At 35.9% G+C, this 16,080-nt stretch overlaps 1 protein-coding gene across 5 annotated transcripts in view; it reads right to left on the reverse strand.

The window, feature by feature from the left end:
* grid2 (glutamate receptor, ionotropic, delta 2) overlaps window positions 1–16,080 on the reverse strand; it is a 539,244-nt gene that overhangs the window by 244,674 nt on the left and 278,490 nt on the right. Inside the window, exon 1 of one of the 5 annotated variants that reach the window (XM_041998791.1) lies at window positions 12,087–12,153. The exons of the other annotated variants lie outside the window; for them this stretch is intronic. The gene's annotated coding sequence lies outside the window, so the exon portion shown is untranslated. Of the gene's footprint in view, window positions 1–12,086; window positions 12,154–16,080 lie in introns of those variants that run through there. 5 annotated transcript variants of the gene reach the window in all.

Below are 16,080 nucleotides of genomic sequence, written 5' to 3' on the forward strand. Positions count from 1 at the left end.
AAGTCAAATCAGTCACCTTTCATGAGTGACGCTATCCAGTTTCCACATCCATATTAAAGTGGTCATGCTAACTAATGCTTTAGCTGCATTGCTCTAGTCTAGCTATAATGTATTAGCTAGCATTATCAAGGCTTTGGCTAATGGAAGGCTTTGCTAATCCGCTATTTATTAGGGCACTTTGGAGAATTAGTGCCCTCATCCCCTTTACATCACACACTCTTTAGTCTGTGGGGGGTTTCTAAGCACTAGGCTCATTAATACACTCTGTTAATGACTTAAAGGGCCCGTTGCATTAACCCAGCCCAACTTTACATCACTCTGATGTAGGCAACAGTTTAATGAGAGTGAAAATGAGGAGTTAAGGCATCTGCAGGAAAATGTGAGTGCAATAAGTTTGAAGGGTTTGGCTGAAATACATGTATGCCACCAGTGGTTTAAGAATTTATGAGTAATTCTAAAAGATCCCTCCTTCTGTGACAGAGTTGTAAGTTGAGCTTAACAGGTGGCCATTGTTAGAAGACTACTACTTGTTAACAATGACTGAATTTTAAGTATAAAAACAGCTCTGGATTTCAGGGTGTAGGAGTCCAAACAAACACAAAGTTTAGCAGTTTGCAGTCCCTCACCTTTCATCACAAACTATATCTACCCAAACCACACTTACATACAACCACCATCGCTAACCAACAGCTACACACACATCCCTCTCCTGTCGTACATGAGCAGTTTACAGGTGGAAGATAAATCATCCAAATGTCAACCTTACTAAGACAAGCAAGACCTCTCAAGCAGTCATCTGAGGTGTTTATTTGAAGGATGTAAATGTCAGTTATTTAAAAAGACACTCATACATCCTTTTTATCTGGAAGTTCACACTGCTGCAGGCATTCTAACAGGACTCCTCTACTTTGTTTATGTTGCAAAAATGTCATCACATATATGAGCCATTCTACTGAATAATTGAAATTGCAGTCCCATACTAAAAATTACATATTAAAAACAGTTACATATTCAGACCTTTGATGTTTATTAATGTATATTATGATCTATATAACCCAAAAGGATTAGTTCAGATAGTGTTCAATTAAATATATAAAATACCCTCCTATTTATGTGACTTTTTATTTGGGAAGTGGCTGTCCCAACTTCTATCGCCTAAATCACCTACGTTTCCAAGGATGAAAATTTGATTAAAATTATTTCTTTTTAAAAATGTGTTTATTAATGTATCTTTTGTTTTATTTGAAAAGGGAAGTCGAAATACTCAATTTTTTTTTGTTTGTTTGTTTGTTTTGTTAATACAAGAAGTGTATGTAAAAAAATAAAACTGTACCATGTTTTTAAGTCACTCCAAAAACACTGAGTTTCGACCCATAGGGGGATCCTTTTTTCAGCTACATGCCAAGTTTCCCACCAACAATAAAGACAGACTTCCTCTCTTTGATAGTATAGCGTCTACTTATTAGCATTATTTAGGTAGTTTAATCCCATTTAGATATAAGAACAAATTTAGGCATAAGGGTATATTTCTGTAAATATCACATCGATCTAGGAAACACACCGATCTTCAGAGCAGACATTATCACATGAACTAGGCAAAGTCAATGAACAATTAACCATGGGAAACACTCCATAAGTTTAGGTTAGCCTAAGGGAAGGTTACTCTCAAGGGAGGCTTCAGAGGTGAACTCAGTTGTTTGTGAACATATATAAGGCCACTGGTTTAAATCTTCAGTGGGATTCTCAAAACCTCACAGGTCTGTTTAAGATATTACTTTTTGGAATAAACCATTATTATTATTTTTTATTCATCAAGCGTCCGGAGCTCAACTATTTTCCACATCATCTGTTTCAAGTAGTTCACTACAAAATGGCATCACAAAACACAGCATATCCAGTTTTCATCTCTCTTCAGCCTCAGCGCGCATTGGCAGATCCAACAAGTGAGTATAACTCTGTGTGGGGTTTGTCATCTGCTTCAAGTAGTTCGCTACAATAGCCTCATGGTGAGTACAGCAGTAGTGCCATTTTTAAGTAATTCAACTGCAAAATTTGAAAATTAAAGTCTTTTTTTAAAAAGACTGCCATTACCGAATATGTAATTTTTGCTACTAAATAAATGTTTTAGTTACGTGCTTTACTGTCTGTGTTACATTTAGACAATGTTGCTGGATATTTTGTTCTGTTTGAATGTAAAAGTTGGCACCATGAGTGTGGTAGACACTACAGGGAGCAATGCCCACCACCACTATTATCCCAGGAGTTTTACAATTGGTAGAAATAAAGTTGTAGAATGAAATGTACTTTTGTCATTGTGTCACAGCAGTATATGCGACTGTATTATACTCCTGTTTTGTAGGCTAAAGTAACATGTACACTTAATAAAAATGACATTATCTCCAGTTATTAAAGTAAAATGTGAATATGAAGGTACTTTTAGTCAATGCAAAAATATTACGTGTAGCAGGTTTTTTTGTGTTGTTTTCTATATTTTCTTCAAAGTTTGCTTATCTTCCTTTCCTAACTGATCCAAACTGTTCTCAAGAAACTAAACAGCTTGTAAATTGAGCTAAATTGACTCCTGCAGTTCCTCTTAACATGCAGACATATTGGTACATGTTTTGAATGTCAGTGCGTATTGTACAGGTGTCGTTTGCAACAGAGCATGTTATTGGTCTCCCTCTCCGACCTCTTGGTCTGTCAGAATAAGTGGACTACAAGCACTTCACCTGCAGCCAGGTGTGACCAGCTTTTCTCTCTATGTCTCTCCAAGCAGCTCTCCTCCCACCACACACTGACACACACCATACACTCTTTATCACACTAAGACATAGTCCTGCAGTTTCTGTGGCCCAGTGACTGAGGATGGAAGCCAGAAGGAAGAGAGGATAGGAAGCAGGTAAATCGATGACTGAAGAAAACCAATAGGTGTGCATATGTCTGTAGCTGCAGAACATCTTTTAAAATTAATACTTTATGAAACTTGAAAAACAATGGACTGTTTCAAATAGTCAAATATATATGTATTTAATATCACAATTTCATATAATGAATTGAATTTTTATACCAGCTGTAACCTGAAACATCTGGAATCTAAGCAGATAGCACATGTACAATCGGATATAAATTAAGGCAAATAAGAAATTACTTTTTTTACCCTACGCTTTATTTTACTCCTGCTGCCAGTGGCGTACAGTAACACTGCGAGATACCATTTGCAAAACCTCAAGAGCAGCAGCTTTAACAGCTGTTTGCATCAAAATACATGAACTTATTCCATGGTAAATAACTTTACCAATATTCTTCAGTGAAAAGTCACCCTGACAAGGCAGGGTTCTGGCCAAACAACTAAATATTCAAAGCACTAAACAAACAATTAGTGCTATAATATCCCAAAATGGGAGTCTATTCTCAAATCAACAGGAAATAAATGACAGGTTTAAGGACTATTATTGCACACTGTATTTCTCTTGCAAAGTAAATACCCGAACCACGTGCAAGACTCTCCCCATCCAGACTCTATCTATGGACCAAGTCACAGACTTAGACAAACCAAGAAATACCAGAAACTATAAAATCATTGCAAACTAAGAAGGTGCCAGACCCTGATGGTTTGCAAACTGAATTCTTTGCCACACAGCTGGCCACTATTCTAACAGCTGTATACCGTGAGTCGTGACATCTGATTCCCTTTTTCCCTCTTTAAATCAGACATGCATAGCCTTTGCTGTTTAATAAAAATAATAAAGATCCACTGGATTTTGGCTCTTTAAGAGCCATCTCCCTTTTGAATTCTATTCACAAAATACTGTCACTAAAACACTGGCTTATGGCCTGGAGGACATTCTACCCAGTACTACAGACCAAATAGGCTTTTCAAAGGACATGGATGCAAAAAAGGCATTTGATTGAGTGGTACTACCTCTTTGAAGCTCATATCCTGGGCCCTCATTTATCAATCATTTGTAGAACTGTCCTAAATTCTCTCCTACAAATGAAATTTAGAATAGTCGTAAGTATAAAAACATATGGATTTATCAAACATGTGGAAGCCAGTCTTACGATTGTGATTAAGTAATCAGTTCTTGATAAATCGCACATGTTCTAAATCATCTGCTCTTGCCTGTTCATGTGCATCCAGAAACGCCCTCATTTAACAGTATATATATATATATATATATATATATTAGTGCTGGGCACGTTAACGCGTTAATCGCGCGTTAACGCAACGCTTAATTAACGTCGTTAACTTTTTTTTTTTTTTTTTTTTTGCTGGCCGCTTGCTTTGATGACAGAAACATGGCGTCCATGTCTCCCTTTCCTGCTGCAGCGGTGCGTCTGACGTGATTGGGAGAGAGTGTGTTTATTAAAATAAAGAGATGATTTCTGTCTGGAACAGGAAGAAGAAAAAAAGAACCGACGTTTCTCTTTGTCAAAATACATGCAGATGGACAGAACATCGTCATTTTTGGTCGGGAAACTTTTTTATTATTATTTTTTTAATAAATGCGGTTTTAATTTATGCAAGACAGCAAAGGTAAGACATGCTTTCTGACTAATACAAACGTGAAGCATAAATCAGGCTTTCTTCTACCTCCGGTTCGATGAATCTTGGTCATAGCAAGATGAAACTTTCAGCTGTGGAATCCGTGAGATGTGAGCTTTCAGTAGAGGAGCCGTTTGTTCATGTTCATGCCGTGGGGTGGACACGGGGAGACATCATTTGTGTTTACATATTTTTCGGACTTTGTGTAGCTGCTCTTTAAATAATTTGTTGTCTTAACTGTGTTTGTTGGTGATAGAAATGGTTTTACTGAGCTGGTAGCTGAAATTCTGGACTTTCTGTGGATACCACACATGTTTAGAGTTACACCTGACGCTACACCCGGAACGAGATGTTAACACCTTAACTCCCTGTAGCAGAGGCTGAAAATTAAAGTTTAGAGAAATTAAAGGCCAGAAATCTGGATAATGAAGCAGTGAAGCTGCATGGATGGAAGTTATTGTGCATATTGTGAATATTTCTCTCTCCTCACCATCTAGAAGCTGTGAGATTCTCATCCTGCTTTCTGTCTGTTCCCCTGATGCTGATATTCATCACATATTGTTCCTTCTGTGTTTAGAAGGAAGCAGCTTCACAGCTTTAAATTCATCCTGCTGACTTTTTACCTTTTAGTTAGTAAATCCTGAACATTTCATCCTTCTTTGTCATAAATATTTGATTTTATAAATATATATGAAGAAATATTTTATCTGAAAATTGCAACTAAACCTGTTTATGTGTTTAGTGCAGGGGTCTGCAACCTTTCCTATCCAAAGAGCCATTTTTCCCTCAGCCAGCTAAATAAAACTACTTTAGAGACGCAAATATTACGAGACATTTCAAAAAGGCAAGTTAATATATATTTTTAATGAAGAGCCACCATAGGATGTTTGTTATTTTTTAAGAACCACATTTTTATTTTCATTTTTAAGGTTTTAAAATAGAGAAAAACATAAAACCTTTATAAAAAAAAAAAAGGAGGACAGACAGACTTTCTGCTAAGGAATGTAGATATTTGTGGAAAATTATGTAAAAGAAAGGTAAAAAAGTCCATGGTTTCCAACCTAATGACAAGAAATATAGATTTAAAAAAAATATTTTAGCCACGTATTTAGAGGCATTGTGGAAGGTCCAGAGACCCCTGATGTAGTGTTAGTAAACCAAAACTTACTACATTTTCTTTTTATAGCTGTAGGCCTTTTTTTAAAGGAAAGAGACATTTTGCGTGTAACGATGCGATTAATCGCAGCATGTCATGCGATTAATCGTGATTAAAAATTTTAATCGTTGCCCAGCACTAATATATATATATATATATATATATATATATATATGGAGAGAGAGAGAGAGAGAGAGAGAGAGAGAGAGAGATAGATAGATAGATAGATAGATAGATAGATAGATAGATAGATAGATAGATAGATACAACATGTACCTTTAGAAGTCTCATGGAAATCACTTACATTTCTCCTTGGTGTGATGGACAGAAAAAAAAACAAATTATATCTTCTGAATTTGAAGCCAACCCAAACCTCTCTGTTTAGTTCACTCATTTAAGTTCAGTTAACATTTATTTTAAAAAGATACCTTTGAAGCTCACTTGCAAAAGTTTAAGTTCAGAAGATAAATAATATTTAACAATCCTTTGCAAAAAAAAAAAAAAAAAAAAAAAAAGTTTAACAAAGAAATCAGCACTGCAGAGAGAAACGAGATCAGTAAATGATTCTGGAGCAAGGGAAGATCTCTGGTGTTATTTTTTTTAAAGGGAGAATTTATTAAATTCTCCAAATCTGCAGCTGTGGGAAGACAGAACTTTCACCTTTGGATGTTGTATTTTTTTCCGGTGAAGCTCTTTGGCTGACCTCAGTTGGTATTATATGTTTTATAAAGATGAAGGCGACTTAATTTGATGTTACTTTAACAGACATTCCCAGCATCATTACAGCACTCTCCATTGAGCTTATTTTGAATTGTTCAAGAGACACAAAAGTGTTTTTTGGTCCAAAGAGAAGTCACATCCAGCACAGATGGTGTAATACAACTCAGTGATGGTGAGGGAATGTCAGTCCTCCTGGGTTTATTCACCAGAATAGTAGTTAATATAACTTTGCAATGCAGATCCCAAATCATGGCAGAACTCTGACCTCTTTGGGAAAGTGGAATCTGATCAAACATAATGTCAGCAATCAGCTGATTTTCTGATGACGCTCACAGCAAACACAGAGTCAGAAAGATTAATTGATCACCATTGTGAGTTCACTGGTAATCACTTATCACCTGTCTGTCACAGGTGTCTTTTTTTAAGTTTTCAAACCAATTAAGCAACACCTCTGTTTATTTAGTTTTTTTAAAGGTTTACTAATTGAACAATTCCCTTGATTCTTAATCTGGTACAACACTTTGGGGAAAACTCGGGCTATAAACTTAATCTGCACTAAACTGAGCTGATCAGCTCATCGGTACATCTTAAAAAATACCCCTTTAGATAACTAACGAGAACTTATATATATTATATATATTTAGGAGTTAGAATGGCCTTCGTCAGGCAAGGCAAGGCAGTTTATTTGTATAGCACATTTCATGTACAGGACAATTCAAAGTGCTTTACATAAAACAAAGGCATTACAGATATTTAGAAATCGTAAAAGGCAACAACACATAATCACATTAAAATAATGAATTACATTAAAATGATTAAAAGCAAGATAAGTTTAAAAAGTTAACATGTGGATTTCATGCATTGGCGCATGAGAAAAGAAATGTTTTTAATCTGGATTTAAAAATGTCTACATTTGGTGAAAGTTTAATCCCCACTGGCAGTTTGTTCCACTTGTTTGCAGCAAAACAGCTAAATGCTGCTTCTCCATGTTTAGTCTGGACTCTGGTTTGGACTAGTTGACCTGAGTCTTTGGATCTAAGAGCTCTGCTAGGTTTATATTCTCTGAACATATCACAGATGTATTCTGGGCCTAAACCATTCTGGGATTTGTAAACAATCAGAAGGGTTTTAAAATCTATTCTGTGATTGGAAGCCAGTGTAAAGATTTCAAAACTGGTGTGATGTGTTCAGATCTCTTAGTCCTGGTTAAAACTCTAGCAGCAGCGTTCTGGATGAGCTGCAGATGTTTAATGCTCTTTTTAGGAAGTCCTGTTAAAAGACCATTACCATAATCCAGTCTGCTGGAGAAGAATGCATGGATGAGTTTCTCCTGGTCTTTCTGGGAGACTAAACTTTTAATTCTGTTGATGTTTCTGAGCTGGTAAAAAGCTGTCTTAGTGACAGCTTTGATGTGGCTGAAAGTCAGGTCTGAGTCTATCAACACTCCAAGGTTACAAACTTGGTCGGTGATTTTGGTCTCCAGGTGTTTGCCAATACTGACCATCTTCTCTTTGCTACCAAACAGAATAATCTCAGTTTTGTCTTAATTTAATTGTAGAAAATTCTCCCTCATCCAGGTGTTTATTTGCTCCAGACACTGACACAATAAGTCTATTGGACTGCAGTCATCTGGTGACAGAGACACATAAAGTTGTGTATCATCTGCATAACTTGGATAATTAATGCTATAGTTTTGTAATTTTTGACCCAAAGGGAGCATATACAAGTTGAACAAAAGAGGTCCAAGGACTGACCCCTGGGGGACTCCACAAGTCATGGCCACTAGCTCGGATTCAGAGCTGCGGATGGTAACAAAATAACTCCGGCCTTCTAAATAGGACCTGAACCAGTTAAGGACTGCTCCAGAAAGTCCAACCCATGTTTCCAGCCTGTTAAATGTCTTGAATAACATCCATCTAAACACAGACAGTAACAGAGGTTCACTTTTGGTTCTATTCAATCTCAGTGTTGCTTTTGACACAGTTGACCATAACATTCTATTAGACCAACTGGAAAATTGGATGATTTATATTGTCTTATGATGATTTTTCATCTCTTATTCTTTAAAGTTGGTTTTAATTCTCCTTTTTAATGTTATTTTGCACCTTGCTTTAATGTTTCCAATTATTTTATGTGTGGTGAGATTCTTTGTTGAGTGGATGTGATGTCTTTCTCTTTATTAAGAGTCAGTGAAAACTAATAAAAAAGATGGCACACACAATGTTGTGGTGAAGAGATTCAAAAGAAAAGTGTGATAGCCTAGCAGTAAGCTTCTGTCTTTCCTCTGTTGGTTGTGTTTCACTTTCTTCCAGGTAGCTGTGGATGGATCTGACACATTGTCAGAGATGCAGTACACCTGGGCAGGCTGCACAGGATATAAATCAGACCTACAAGACTCACTATTCTTTCAGGCTTTGGATCTGATTTAACTTTGTTCTTTGTGTTTTACACACATACATACACTCACTTATCACCCATCCAAATTGACAGTCTTACTTTGATCTTATATTGAGTAATTCACATTTAACACAAACAGAAATCAAACACGGTCACCATTTGCCATATCAATAAATGTGACATTTGGTTTTTCCAAATCAATGAAAATGTAAGTCATAGATTTTTCAACATGATTATGGCAGTAAAAGCTGTTTCCAATTATATATCAATGCATGCAACTGCTCTCATCACAATGTAATGCAAGGCCTTAGAATTTAAATAAAGAATTAATGTAATAATGCTCTACTTCAATATTGCCATAAACTTGTCTGGATTGTTAAAATGGTAAAGCGGAATTTCCTTTTGTACAAAAGTTATTGAAAAAGGTTTTGAAAACAAAAACAAATCTTATGGTATGTATTAGTAGTATCATCTTAAAAAACAAAAAAACAAAAAAAAAAACATACAACAAACAAACCTTGAAGTAGTCAAAGGTGTTGTCAGCTCACATGATAGTAATCTGCAATTTGATATGAGATAATGTTTTCTGTCAGTAAAGCTCAGTGACAGGAATTACAATTTAATTTTTCAAATCCTTTCCTCTCTGAACAACTTAAATCAGACCCAATATTAAACTAATTAATAAAATAAGATATTTTAAGTTGCAGTTTATACATTTAAATTATACAATAACAGGAAGGGGCCTCCCCTAAATAAAACAAGCCGAATGAAAAGGAATAGAACATCTATTGGTTGTAAAATGGGTGTGTAATCACAATCAATAGTTTGGCTTCAGTAAAAATTCACCAGAAAGCCACCAGTTGCTACAGCCCTAACAAGACCAAGAGTGTTTCTTCACGTCAAGTGTTGTGTTGTGCATGTACTTTTTATGTGGATGACCTATTCATGTCTGCGTATCATTACACATCCACAGTTTAAAGCCACTACCGTGCATTGTGCCATGCACACAGCACACTCAGCAGCAGCAATACATACTGGTGTGCTGGTAGTGCTCTGCTGTACAAATGCTTCAGTTTGAGTCCGTGTGCATGTGGACTGTTGATGTGCAGATATATACTTCTTGAGGGAATCAGTATTTGTATTAAAATGGTCAGAGAGGTAGAATAAGTTGAAGATATCATGCCTTTTCAACTGTTTTTTTAGAAACATATCACTGTAGGCTGTCTGACCTATGGCACTTCCTGTTGCTGAAAATACATGATTATTGTCTTGCAAACATAATCCGTTCTTATTCCGTTCTTATAACACACTCACACACACACACACCCCATAAGCCTTCCCACCCCCCACCCAGTTCTCATTAACATTTAATGGACCCCCTTTGGTCCCTTCATCTTGGCACATTTAACATCATCTATTCAGCTCTAGCCTTTGTTCCCTGGAGATGTATACATCTTCTCTTTCATCCAGCCACTTTTTTGTCTAGTCTGTAACTCTATCTGTGCTTCTTTCCTCATTCCCTCCAACTGCACCTCAATTCAGTGCCTTGAACTACTGTATTTATCTTGTTACTGCACTCAGCATTATCACAGTCACCAGGTGCACACCCCTCACAAGTTTTCTCAATTTCCTTCTTCAGTTTTCTTGTAACTTTTATGGTGCCACTATTCTACTCTGCTCATCTTCCTGCCTCCTTTCCTAGATGCCTTCTCTCTATTACCTTATCCAGTCGAACATGAGAGATCAGTGCTGTATAATTGACCTAGTTTTTAACTCCTGCTGTTGTTGTGCACACCATATACCACATCCTGCTCTCTTTCCTGCTTTCTCCTCTCCGCCCCTCACTAATTTTTCATTCCTTTACCTCTTGCCTCCATCCAGTCTCAACAATATGATTTCACTTTATCTGAAACTGATGCACATACTCACACATGCATGACGGCTTAGTTCATTTTTGTACCACCTTCTATCAATCTACCCTTTCGTCCTTTCATCCATCAACTCAGTTGTTTGTTAAATCCAATTAAATTCTACCTTGTGCTCCTCTTTTGGCTCTTTAATTCCCCATTTAATTCTGCACCCATCTCCTGATAGCTACCAATCCATACATTCTTCACGGCTTTCTCTATCCTTTCAATTAGCATGACTTCATGCAGTTTTTTAGAAATAGCAATCCACAGCTATTAATTATATAAGAAAAGGAATTATTAATTTTCCTTATTTGTTTGATTGTTTTGGAGTTTGTTTGCAAGTTCATATTTCACATGGTCTCATGATTTGTTTTAAGAAAATTTTGGAAGGAGGAAAAGGAATAAGTGAGATGTTACTGTCATGCAATCAAACACAATAGGGTTTGTAAAATAAATAAATAAATAAAATAACACTATTAAGAGAATGACCATTCATTCCACTCTCCCTGTTTTACACGCAAATTGGGTGAAAATACTTCAAAGATGCAAATGCTCACTAATTAATAATGGAAGTTGTGATACTTATTTGAATTGAAAAGTAGTCATGAATTGTCAATGATGGGAAAATGATTAAATATTGCTCTGTTTTCATCCTATCAATCTTTTCACAAATATTCAAATCAGTTAAGTTTTTAATGAGTCAAACCACTTGACGATTTATCTATTTTTCATCAGTCATCCATTTTTGAGAAATTAATGTGTGCTTAATTCTGCTCCTTAATTGGCAAGCTGTTACTCTGAAGGTGTTTTTCACATCTTTCCATGTAGGTTAACAACACATACAACTTCAGAATTAAGCAATAAAACCTTAGAATTTAAAAATATGTACTAACATCTAAATCATGATTTAATTTATTGCCAAAGTGATTCTAGAAAATATCTGATGTCTGCTGTAAAAAATTACATAATTCTTTCTTTATCCTACTGCTGTTGTCCCCCACTGATCTGGATAATATAACATGGCTACCATTATTATTCTCCATACTTTTATATGGGTTTTCTCTTCATTTTGTATCCAGTTTCTGCTTTTTTTTTCCATTTAAATGACCAGTGACTGACTTCCTTAAGGGGTCAGACTTTTTTTCAAATATGATTAATTTTAAACTCAGAGATAGTATAGAATCAAAAAAAAAAAAAAGTTCAGACATAGCATGAAGGGCCTTGCAACTGTCACAGTGGCAGACCAGTTTACTTTATCCTATTTCTCATGTTTTGTTTCCTTTGGCTATTTTCCTATCTGCCCCCATTACTTCAAAGACACCTGACCTCATACCTGATATATATCTTTGTGTCTCACCTCTGTCAATTGTAAAGTGAAGGAGATATAAATGTCCCCTGGGAAAATCCACAGCTTTTCTGTTCCCAGCCCTGGGGCTACATTCGCTATTACTTTACCAAGACAGATCTATGCCCTCTTCTCTTTCTCTCCTCCATCACCTCTTTATACTTGCACTTGTATTTACATTGTTATCCCACAGCTTTAGGGGGATTTTCTGGCCTTGTAACAGATTTAAATCTAAACAGCTGTTTTTGTTTTATTTTGTTTTTTTTTTCTTAAATTTTCTGAAGCCGAATGCAGGACTGCAGCACAAAGCAGAAGTACAAAATTTCTGCTTCCAGCCCCCAGTTTACTTTATCCGATGCCTCCTTGTCAGCTAAGGTAATGACCCATTTGTCAACGTTTTAATCATATTTAGATAATAGATTGAATGTTGTTCACCACTAATCGCTTTGTGTGTCTCTGTTTTCATTTCCAGTTTACACAGCATATGTCACATTTTCTTATTTGGTGTTTCAAAGGAGTTTCACACAGATGCGTGAGCTTGTGGGGTGTGTGTGTGTGTGCTTGCCTGTTTTTTTGTTTTTTCTTTTTCCTGAAAGTGTCTTGCATGTACATACTTATTGGTACTAAAATGAGCCACCAACCTTTAACTACTGACTGTAATATGTGTAATTTAACCAAAAACAGATTGCCTGATGGTCCTGTACAACACTGCAATATTCAGCTCATCAAACAAATAATGCTAGATTAGATTTTGATGAATAGTTGGCAGTTTTGCACCTCAGTCAGTCAAATTGTTCAGCTATGACTGGAATGATCTGAAATTATGCACTTGCTTGTAACACATTTACTGTACAGGACTTATTCATGAAGAAAAATAAATACATAAATAAAAATCGTGATCTCTGAGTGGGTGAATGTTTCTCTGTGATATTTCACACATAATTTGTACAAATACAGACAGCTCTGATGGTGTTTATATAACACATTAACGTCATTAAACATAATATTCAGAAGTGTTTATGCAATTTACGAGTTAAATATATCCCCCCACTGCTATGTTAAATTTTTCTGTGCCTGAGACAGCGTCATCATGAGTAATGAAACAACTAAATTACTAGCACTTGCACAGATAGATCTGGAGGACAGGAGGGAAACGGATAGATAAAGTGGAATATAGGGAAGAGAATTAAGAATAAAAAGGAAAATGGCTTTTTTTCTCTTTTGTCTTTACAGAATGAGTCAAGTACCATGCATTTCAGAGGGAAATGGAAATGATGACTAGAATAAGGGACATAGAGATTTCCGTATATTGCAGTAATAGATATCTGGAAAATGAAGAAAGGCTGAAGGCTTTTAAAGAAAGATGCAGAGAAAAGCAAATCACCAAGAAACAGAGGGAGAGGGTGAAGGGACTGAAAGGAGGGAGGGAATAAGAGATGGATGAATTATGAAGAGACTGTGGGGAGCTTCATAATGATACATGACTCTATCAGAGTAACTTCAATAAGTTTGAAACTGTCTGCTCTCTAACTGATATTAGTGAGGGTACAGGGTGTGTGGGAGGCTTAGAACGATTGACCAGAAGTGATTTATTAATGTGCATTAATTCCTGCATGTTTGGGACCTATCTTTAAAACAAAGGCACTACCTTTAGAGCCTCTAAAATTAAGAATGACTCATCCCCGTTACATGGCTGTGCTTATCAAATGCTGTCCACACATTTTTGCTCTCCAAAATTAACTGCATTATATACGTTGAAGAGTCGGTGGGAATGTGGGAAATCATGGCTTAAAAAGACTGCCATTTTCTAGATGGTCAGTAATTCTTGTGAACCTTTGGGGCTGACATTGCTACACAACAATGTCCTGTTTTGCATTTCTGTGATTTTAAAGGCACAGAGCAAAGTGATTAACAAAAGCAAGATATAAGTCATTTAGCAATATTTTTGCAGTTCACTTATTAGTAAAGTAGTGTATTTTTAGTGCATAATGCATAATTGAAATTTCAAGGATCTGAACTAAGACGGTTTCCAAGATGATGATCTAATTATTTTGTTGAGTTCATTCATGTTTGTTACCCTCACTGCTCAAAAGTCATACATAAGACATACTGGATTAGTTATGCAAAACTCTAATACAGATTAATTAACTGATTTCCATGCACATGTGCAAGTTTGCAAACACATACATTCATTAGGTATTCTGCACTTGGCACGTGAGCTTAAACATGCCACCACTTTAATTGAAAAAGTAGGAATGTCTTTCCTAAGCAATATAACAAGTGGAATATGTTTCACACACAAATTCATATGCATATGTAAGTGAGTTACATGCTTCCAGCTGCCCATTGCTGCTTATATCAAATTCCAAACCCTAGAACTGGCACACAAGTCTGTGAAGGGATCTGTTGCCCCTTTACTCCAGGCACCTTTCCAATGTAACATGCCAGCGAGTGTCTAGTGTTCTGTCACTGCAGAGCCCCTAGCTCTCTTTTCATGCAAGTGTGGTCAGCACTAGACACTGTATTCACTTTTCTCTTCCATGGCTTCCTAATAGCGCATTGACCTTTCAAACTTAGTCAAAATAGGCTCCAGTCACCAGCTGCAGAAACAAGTGGAAAATAGTTTCCACGAAGATTCAGAATGATCACTGTTCATTTGACTGATTTGTTTACAGGAGTGCTTTGCACCACATAGTTCAAAGTCTGTATGGGCATGAAAGACACCAGATATAAACAATAAACATAAACAAAAGAAATCAGTATGTTCAGTTCTACAGATTGTAAGACAAGCTATTTAAAATATGCTATCTTTGTGGTGTGAAGGTCCAATTCTGAGGGACACAATGATTTTTCTTAGTTATCATCCATTTTCTATAAAGCTAAAACCTCTTCAAGCTGCCATCAGATGAAAGCAGAGCACACCCTGAAAAGGCTAAAAATCTCATTCAAGGCTAACACAGCGAAAAGGCAAACAGCATGTATACTCAGAGTTAATTTAGATTCACCAGTTAACCTAATATGGATGTTTTTTGGGTGGCAGGAGGAAGGTGGAGTGCCCGTAGAGCCCACATGTGCACACAAAGAACATACAAACTCCACACAGAAAGGAGATTGGAGATTCAAACCAGGAGCCATCTTGCTGCAAGGCAACAGTGCTAACCACCAGGAGATGATAACAGCCTATATTAAATGTATTGTCAATCAACCAAGATTGCAAATCCACATTCATGGTCTTCCTCGGGATTACATCTGTTTATTTGCCAGCAGAGGGATACAAGTTTTTAATTAAACAAACTGGGATTTCTGTATAAATTAAAATTTTCTGTCTTATTTTCTGTGTAAAAGTCCTGTACTAAATAGATCAGATCTGTATGAATGAGAATATTATTGCATCCCTAATGGGTAGTATTGCTGTGAAGGGAGTGTAGATATTTAGGTTTAATTTTTCACCTGCTAATCTCCATTGAATCCTATTTTGTGTGTAAAAATAAAATTTGTCTCTGCAACAAGCACACTGTTTAATGCCTGTCAAACGTTTGTCAAACTTTAAACTCTTCACTTGAAACTAGTTTTTTTTTATTATTTATTTATTTTATCATGAATATCAAATAATATCATACTCTAATGATTTTATGTAATCTATAGCTATTTTTTTTACATCTGGACATCTGATTATGTACAGTGTCCCTTAACATCACATTAGCTGAATGCAAAATAATAATAATAATAAGAGTATATTATAAAAAATATGAATAGCCTTTTGTAGACATTCATTTGAAAATATTTAATAGCTTTTTTTGGCTTGGCTTTCCTTTTATTAAATGAAGGAAATTATAACAACTGATATCAACTGATTTTTTTTTTTTTTTTGTGAGATCCATTTGAAATATTAAAGGAAAGGAAACGTGTGATTTAATGATTTAATGTGTGTAAATGTGTGATTTAAATTACAGTTGTCAAAGATATAAAGTGTTTTGTTATTATTTTACATGCAAAGATAGATTCT

Source organism: Melanotaenia boesemani, chromosome 11, assembly GCF_017639745.1.
Source record: "Melanotaenia boesemani isolate fMelBoe1 chromosome 11, fMelBoe1.pri, whole genome shotgun sequence".
NCBI classification, from domain to species: Eukaryota; Metazoa; Chordata; class Actinopteri; order Atheriniformes; family Melanotaeniidae; genus Melanotaenia; species Melanotaenia boesemani.